Genomic DNA, 9,548 nt, shown 5'->3' on the forward strand with positions numbered 1-9,548 from the left:
GGAGGAGGAGGAGGAGGAGAAGGAGGAGGAGAAGAAGCAGCAGCAAGTAGGAGGTAAGACTGAGGTGTGTGTGTGCATGGGGTGCTTGAATATATATGTTTGTGCGTGTGTTTTGGAGAAGGTGATCCTCTGTGTGTGTGTGTGCGCGTGTGTTGGCAATGTGTGTATTGATGTCTGAATGGGGTGTTTGAGTGAATGGATGCATGTGCATATTTGCAGTGGGGGGGGGAGGCCTGTAGTTTTCTGTGAGTTGGGGGGGACGATTTGGAGGTGATATTCCTATTAAATAATGCATTTAGACCCATAGACCTTCCTTTCCAATTTGTTTGATATAATTGGAATGACGTATATTTTGTAACAATGGATGATAATTGTTCATCCTTCTTAAAAACCTTTTAAAAAATTAACACGGTTACCATTATCATCACCATCATCATCATCATCATCATCATCATCATCATCATCATCTACCTCTCTTTTCTTACTCATGGTGGTTTTTCTAGATGAACATGATGGGGTTTGCCAAGTCATGCTGTCTTTTACTGATTCAGAAATTTCCTGACTATTGAACATGTTTTAAGTATGACTGCTTTCTGGATGTTGGTGTGCATGTATTTTGGTAGGCCTAATTTCTGAAGGTTTTCTGTAAAAATAAATAAATGTGATGCTGGTGACTGATGGAATAATTGTAACTTTATCCTGTTGTCATAGTTCTTTAAATTCCATAGCCAGTGGTGTATATTTTCCTTTCTTGTCCTCTTCCTTTTCTGCAACATTTTTGTCATTAGGTATTGCTATGTCAGTGAGGTGAGTGTGTTTTTCTTGGTTGTTTTTGACTGTTATGTCTGGTTGAAGTTGAAACAAGCTAAGAAGTGCTAGCCCTTAGTCCATTTTGTTCCATGGCTAATGTTTGCAGGGTAATAGTAGTTTATACTTTTTCTGAATGCTTGTTTGTTGTACTAGATTTTTCTATACTTGTCAACTGCTTCATGTGTTCAGTGGTAGCAGTATGCTGAATGTGTTAAGTATATGAAAAGAAATACTTGCTTAGTCATTAAAATTGTGTGTGTATGGTTATCTCAGGGTTAAACAGAGAAAGACTATCTGTGAGCAATTACCTTGAGATAGAGGCTGTTCTGGGAACCTTGCCAAGATTCTAAGTTAGCCTCATCACAGCTGTATGTAATGTAGATAAGAATTGTGTAAGATGTGTATATAGTTTCTCACTTGTGTAAAATGGAACTGATCACTGCTTACTGATCACTGCTCTATGATCACTGCTCTCTGTGTATGCCTCAGTGTGCTGATCTGAACTGATCTGAATTGGACTGCACAGAAGCCTGAAGGAAATAAACCAGCTCTGCTGTGTAAGACCTGCGTGATGGGTGTTTGTTTCTGAGCACAAACAGAGTTCCAGAGAGAGAAAAGTTCTGGCAATAACCCAACAAAGGTTATGGGCCCAGTCCAGTCCAGGAAGCCTACGCCAGCTTAACCCAGGCAGAAGAACCAGAACTTGATGGGAACGGTGCAGTATCAGAACCAGGAGTCTGCTAAAACAGAAAACTGTTGATGAAGGAAGACATCAAGCTAAAGCCAGTGCTGCAAAGTGAGGAAAAATCTCAGTCGGCTGACTCTGAGGAGGACTCTGAGCAGAAGGACGGTGAGATACCAATTCCTAAAGCAGAGGGAATGGCAGGAGCTAATATGTCTGGTTTGCATCAATTGTTAGAAAAGCTGAATGACTCTAACTATGCATTATGGTCTTACAAAATGCAAATGTATCTGATTCAGGCTGAACTGTGGTATGTAGTCACAGAGGATCCACCAGATAGAGCAGATCCACAGAATGCTAAATGGTTTAAGGACGATGCAAAAGCAATGGCAGTTATTGCATTAGCTGTGGAAGACTCTCAAATTTCCTTCATTCAGTTTTTGAATACATCAAAAGAGTGCTGGAATGCGCTACAAGCTGTATATCAAAGAGAAACAGCGGGCAGTAAAATAATTCTAACCCGGAAGCTGTATGGAATGAAGCTGAAACCAGGGGAGTCTATGTCAAACCATTTGAAAAGCATGAGAGAAATCTTAAATCAACTCAGGGCACGAGGGATGGAGTTTACAACTATACACCAAGTCTATGTGATTTTGTCAAGTCTTGATTCATCGTACGACGCGGTTGTCACCATGATGGAAAGTCAAGAGGAGAAAAATTTAACCCTCGAGTATGTAGCTGGAAAACTACTGGAAACCTATGAAAGAAGACAAGCTTCAAAACAACAGAGCCTTAAACATCCTGTGGCTGAATTTCAACAAAGCCATAAATCTTCTGATGTGGTGGCTGCATTAAAGGCAAGGAAATGCTTTAACTGTGGTTCCACAGGACACTTAAGGCGGGATTGCAACAACAAGAAGAAAAAGCTGTTGACAGCAAAGTGGAGAGAAGAAAACAACATGAATGAAGCTGAATCAACAAAGAAGTGTCTTCTAGCAAGAGTCAAAGAGACAATGAATCCTTGGTTTTTAGACTCTGGGGCTTCAATAAGTATGGCAAAAGACAAACTTTCATTTGTAACCTTGGAAACGTCTACTTCAGAGCAAAAGTGTGTTACCCTTGCAAATGGAACAAAAATCCAGATTTGTGGTGTGGGTAATGTATATTTTGATTGTCTGGGAGTTGAACTACAAAGTGTTTTATATGTACCAGAATTAGAAACAAACCTTCTAAGTGTGTTTCAGTTAACAGAAATGGGGTATGAGGTTTGTTTTACTGAAGAAAATTGTACTATAAAACAGGGAAACAAGGTGTGTGTGCAGGGAATAATGAAAGAATCTTTGTATGTGATTAATACTTGTACAAAAAATGAAGTTGTAGCCAGCAAAGTCACAACAAAAACAATAGCCAATTGCAAACCACACCAAGAGTGTATCCATTTAACTCATAAAAGGTTTGGTCATGCCAACTATGAAATAATTTCTAAGATTCCAGAATTGTGTGAAGGGGTGAAAATCAAACCATGTTCTAACTATGTAGAATGTAATGTATGCAGTGAAACCAAGTGTCATAAGTCAAACATTCCAAAACATAGTGAGAGAACAACAAAAAGAATTTTTGAATTAATTCATGCAGATCTTGCAGGTCCTTTTGAGACAAGTCAAGGAGGAAACAGATTTTTCTTGTCTATTGTTGATGATTACAGTAGATTTGGATTTGTGTATGTGTTAAAACAGAAGAGTGAAACTTTTGGAAAGTTCAAAGCGTTTGTTAAGTGGAGTAAAAATAGATTTAAAGAACCTATAGCTAATCTAAGAACGGACCGGGGAGGTGAATTTCTTAGCAACCAATTTAAAAAATTCCTCAGTGATGAGGGTATACAACATGACCTTACTGCTCCATATTCACCATTTCAAAATGGAGTTGCAGAAAGGAAAAACAGAACCTTGCAGAACATGTTAAGAGCTCTATTGAAAGAGTCAGGATTGTCTAATCTGTTCTGGGCAGAAGCTTTGTCCACCTCAAATTATTTGTTAAACAGGCTTTACCACTCTGTACATGAAAAAACCCCATATGAAATGTTTTACAAAAGAAAACCTAGAGTGTCACATATACGGGTTTTTGGAAGTAAATGTTTTGCTCATGTTCAGAAAGAAAACAGACCAGGAAAGCTAGCTCAAAGAGGTTTGGAATGTAAACTGTTGGGATATGATACACAAACAAAAGGCTATCGTTTGTGGTCTCCATATCACAAAAGTGTAATTGTGAGCAGAGATGTAGTTTTTCATGAACAAATGCAGGAAACAAAGCAGTATGTAAGTTTGCCTGTAGAACAGAAAGCTGTAGAAACAGAAGAAATTCCTGAACAATCTCAGCAAGAGAGGGAGGGGGAAGAAACTGTAAAGGAGGAAACTGTGCCTGTAACTATGCCAAAGCGACCAGAAAGGGAACGCAAAGCTCCAATTCGTTATTCAGATGAATACCAAAGCAAACAGGTTTCTCATAGAGCTTTACTAATAGCCTATGAACCTACTTCATTTGAGGAAATTCAGGAGATGGAACCTACAGAAGCTCAGGGCTGGCATGAAGCAATGTCAGAGGAAATCAGAGCAATGGAAAAAAATGAAACGTGGGAGCTAGTACCTTTACCTGAAGGTCGTAAAGCCATTACCAGTAAATGAGTATTCAAAGTAAAACAAAATGAGAAAGGACAGGTGGAACGTTCAATGGTAAAACAAAAAGAGATGCTTTAAAGCTAGGTCTCAGATTGTAACACAATTTAAACAACATGCGCAAGAGGAGGACTGTTAAGTATATGAAAAGAAATACTTGCTTAGTCATTAAAATTGTGTGTGTATGGTTATCTCAGGGTTAAACAGAGAAAGACTATCTGTGAGCAATTACCTTGAGATAGAGGCTGTTCTGGGAACCTTGCCAAGATTCTAAGTTAGCCTCATCACAGCTGTATGTAATGTAGATAAGAATTGTGTAAGATGTGTATATAGTTTCTCACTTGTGTAAAATGGAACTGATCACTGCTTACTGATCACTGCTCTATGATCACTGCTCTCTGTGTATGCCTCAGTGTGCTGATCTGAACTGATCTGAATTGGACTGCACAGAAGCCTGAAGGAAATAAACCAGCTCTGCTGTGTAAGACCTGCGTGATGGGTGTTTGTTTCTGAGCACAAACAGAGTTCCAGAGAGAGAAAAGTTCTGGCAATAACCCAACAGAATGTGTGAGTATGGATATGAGAAAGGTGATGAGGAAAGAGTGTTACATGTTTGGAAAGGTGAGACTATGGTCATCCAGTAAAGGACTTGCAGTCAGAAAAGATATTTGAGGAAAGGGGAGACTGTATCACACAGCGTATAGCAAAAGCTTCAAAGTACAGCAAAAACTACAAAAGCAGGAATGAGTGAAGTTAATTTCAGATACATTGAATGTCTTACTTGTTCTTTATTCCAGTGATTTTGACATTAAGATGTTATGTAGAACAGGTTTGTCTTAATTGTGTGCTGTGAAATCAGACATGTGACCAAGGCTGTGTTTGGGTGGGCACGCCCCCTTGGGGGGTGGGTATGTTGGTGAGCTTGCCCCTTTGGGGGCTGGACATGTTAGTGAGCACTCCCCCTTGGGGCAGCCATGTTGTCCTCCTTTTTGGTTTCCAAAATATGGTCACCCTATGCACAGTTGTTGTTTTAAACGAATACCGACATCAGAAAAATAAGGGATAATGGATAATTATGTGAAGCAGCCATACTTGTACATGTGGCCTCATCATGTTTTCTGTTCTCCTAAGATTTGATTCTTCCTATCTGGTTCCCTGGCCTGGAATCACCTAAAGCAGCTTTTCCAAACCTGGTGCTCTCCAAATGTTTTAGACTTCAACTCCCATCAGCCTCAACCAGCGTGGCTAATGGTCAAGCATTCTATGCCCTTTCATGCTGCTACAAGATATCAGAAGACCAATACTGGACTTTAATTCTGGGGTTAACACTATACTTAACGGTAGGGTGACCATATGAAAAGGAGGACAGGGCTCCTGTATCTTTAACAGTTGCATAGAAAAGGGAATTTCAGCAGGTCTCATTTGTATATATGGAGAACCTGGTGAAATTCCCTCTTCATCACAACAGTTAAAGTGCAGGAGCTATACTAGAGTGACCAGATTTAAAAGAGGGCAGGGCGTCTGCAGCTTTAACTGTTGTGATGAAGAGGAAATTTCACCAGGTTCCCCATATATACAAATTACACCTGCTGAAATTTCCTTTTTAATACAACTGTTAAAGATACAGGAGCCCTGTCCTCCTTTTCATATGGTCACCCTACTTAACGGTGCTTTCTCCCAGATTGCACTTTCAAGCCACATGCAGAGGTAAGGAGGAACTGGCTGAACTACAGAAGTTACCTCGTAGTCAACCCTTCCTAAATGCAAAATAATCTGCAGTCCTTTGGGGTGTCTCTTGCCTGGAAGCTAAAGTGGATAGAAAGGTGGTGGCAGAATAGTTTTTCTACTTGTATTAGACAGCTGTTCCAAAATATGAGCAAAAGATGGCATCCTTAATCTAATCTATCTGTGGGTATTTTTTTCAGGTATTAATGAATAGAACCTACCTTCCATTCCAACACGAACTGCAAAAGAAATTTATTTCCTGTTCACATAACAGCCCAGCCTTTCCTGTAAACACTCAGCATAACAACAGGGACACAGAAGCGAAACCTAAAACAGAGTAACTTCTACAAGGTTTTCTGTTCAGTGTGATTTAACCAATCCCTCACCAAAGGCTTCTGAGCAAATTTACAGTTGGGCAATGCCTTTAAACGGACCAACCAAAGTATCACAAAATAAGGAGCAAGCTTTCAAGTTCTACAAAACTCTTCATCAGGTTAGATGGTTCACAAAGTAGCATGTGGGGTAAGAGGAAAAACAAGCACAAATATTAGGCTAGATGTTGAAAGCATAAGGTTTGCATTCAGTCTCAAAAGGCAGATTGCAGACTGAACAAATTAGTCGCTGCTAGGTGCTGGATATATCAGGCATTCTACGCTTAGGTTTCTGGAACAAAAAGCAATAGCTGACCTCCATCTTTTTTTAAAAAAAACAACCTCTTAACAGAACAATTTTCTCTTCCAGTTCTGGTAACTTCAGAGGGGGGAAAGTGTGACAGTCCACAGCCAGAAGAGAATATCCTTGTGAAAGGGTTCTGGAATTCTTTATTTTCCTCATTATTATTTATTATTATTATTATTATTATTTATTTATATAGCACCATCAATGTACATGATGGTGCTGTACAGAGTAAAACAGTAAATAGCAAGACCCTGCCGCATAGGCTTACATTCTAATAAAACCATAATAAAACAATAAGGAGGGGAAGAGAAAGCAAACAGGCACAGGGTAGGGTAAACAGGCACTGGGTAGGGTAAAACTAACAGTATAAAGTCAGAACAAAATCAAGTTTTAAAAGCTTTAGGAAAAAGAAAAGTTTTTAGCTGAGCTTTAAAAGCTGCGGTTGAACTTGTAGTTCTCAAATGTTCTGGTAGAGCGTTCCAGGCATAAGGGGCAGCAGAAGAAAATGGACGAAGCCGAGCAAGGGAAGTAGAGACCCTTGGGCAGGCGAGAAACATGGCATCAGAGATAGTTCATCCCTCATTTCTGAGGGAAGAAGGTGGGTCCAATAATCTCCACAGGAAAAAAGAAAAATGAACTTCTTGGATTCCTCACCAGAGAGCTCACAGCCCCTTCTATTTCTGAGCAAAGAGTTCTGACACAATTAACCTTTTGCTATACTGAGGTGCACCTGGTTCAAGTTATATTAAGACGAAGTAACTTGCTGGCTGATACGTTTTCAGGGGATTTCCTTGTTGTCGGTTTGGCCCTGCTAGGCCCAAGGAGTCACTGTGTTCCGAGGGTTCTAAAAGCATCCACGATGGAATGAAACGGATGACCACTGTATTAAAATCCAGCTCTGCATACCCTGCTTGGAGTTTTGTTTAAAAAATATAAAATAATTTTATTAATGTATATTTAGAAAGAAAATATATACAAAACAGTGTCACACTATCTATGTCAGCCTTCCTCAACCTGGGGTGCTCCAGATGTGTTGGACTACAACTCCCAGAATGCCCCAGCCGGCTGGGGCATTCTGGGAGATGCAGTCCAACACATCTGGAGCGCCCCAGGTTGAGGAAGGCTGATCTATGCCCAGGCACACATACAAAAGGATTACACATTGTAAAATAATGCATGTAAACATTGTCATCCCCACCCCACCCCAAAAATAGCCAGCATAAATACATTTCTGTACTTTTATAAACACTCTGCATTGGCAATGGCCACTTCACTATAAACAAAACTTATCCTAATAAAAACGATGGGTTAAATCTTAAATGTCAGCTAAAGTTAGACTTGGGTGCCTGGACTGATAAGGACAAAAGAACACCGTATCTACTAAGATGTCAAAGGAGTAGCAATATGCATCACTGCAGATGTTGAATTACTTGGGCTGCTCTAGAGATGTGGATGTGGAACATGCTTACGGAACAACGGAAAGTCAATGAAAGGACCACTGGGGATTTCTTTCACAGGGATATTCAGGGTGAAATAACAAGTCCATGAGTTTCTTTATCAAATTAATGTAAAGATTGATCCCATCTGATCAACATCAACAGGTCTTATGGATCACTTTTAATAAGAAGGAAGAGTCCACACTTCTCATTCCAATTCTCTCTATTGTTTTATCCTCACATCACACCCCTTTCCCTCTTCCTTCCTAATGTACCAGCTCTAATGGAGATAAAAGAATCCCATTGTGTTGGAGTGGTAGATATGAATTGTGTCTTTCATAGTGAAATAATAGCCAAATGTCTTATGACATGGACTGGAGTGAGTCTTAGGAGGGAGATGCAGCCTTAGGATTCCTATTCCAAATGCTTGGATTGTTTGGTCAATGAATTTCTAATACCATTCTTAAACCATTTATGTTGTTTTGTTGTTTTACTGATTACTTTCTTATGCAATTTTCTGATATTCATCAACATCCATAATAATAATTTATAATATTTTTTCTATAGAAAGATATTTTTTCAGGCATTTTATATACGAATTGATTGGTTTGAATCAAAATCTTGAGTGTGTCGGCTTTTACACTAGCCTTACTTTACACTCTGACCCACTGGGTTGTAAAGGTGCAATTTGAACATGAATTAGGCTACCAAATTAGCATTTCTAACTCTCCAACTTTTGGGGAACTCTGTGGCCTAATGGACCGAATTGGGGAGAGAATGGTGGAAGGAGAGATATCCCACCTTTCCTTATATTGGACTTGAATCTGGCTCCGCTTTTCATTATCAAGCAGACAGAAATGGGGATGCAGCTTCCTGCCTTTTTACGGCACATACTTCTGGGACACTGGGCACCTATTGCAGCTCCTTCACCTAGTCTTGGTCGTAACCTGGTTTATTTAATAATTTAGAAATTCTAAGTGCCAGACGTTCCCATTGATGCTGGCTGGGTGGAGATCCTTACCCCATAGACTCTCAACATTTACCTCCATTGCTTCAACCTCTGGCACTCTTTCATCCCCAGGTGGTGCACCAGCCTGTGATGGTCACCACCAGGGCTCAATGGCATACAGACATATCTCCTGGGAATTGGCATGTTCCCAGCTAAGGAGACAGAACACTGTTATAGGCGGACTTTGCTCCTCATTCTCCTGGGAAACTGCTTGCCAACTGCCCAGGGCCTCTCAGAAAGGTCCTCCAAGGAATCTGGGAATATCATAGCCACGGTGTCTATGATCCTCTGAATCTCCTATCCTGTCTTTTTAGTGGCTCATTGTCTGAAATTGGAGAACTAAAGATGACTGAGCTCTGTCAATACTCTTTCGCTGGGAGCTAGGTAGGGCTGCAATTGGGAAGGCACTCTCTCCCCCACACAGAAAAGTACATACAAGTCTGATTTATGTAAGCCCTGCCTTTTGGAGCAAGTGGGAGTAGAAGGGCCTTTGGGCTTAGGCAGCAAGGTGATGTTCTTAATTGTTTTTATAGTTA

This window comes from Elgaria multicarinata, chromosome 11, assembly GCF_023053635.1.
Source record: "Elgaria multicarinata webbii isolate HBS135686 ecotype San Diego chromosome 11, rElgMul1.1.pri, whole genome shotgun sequence".
Taxonomy (NCBI): Eukaryota; Metazoa; Chordata; class Lepidosauria; order Squamata; family Anguidae; genus Elgaria; species Elgaria multicarinata.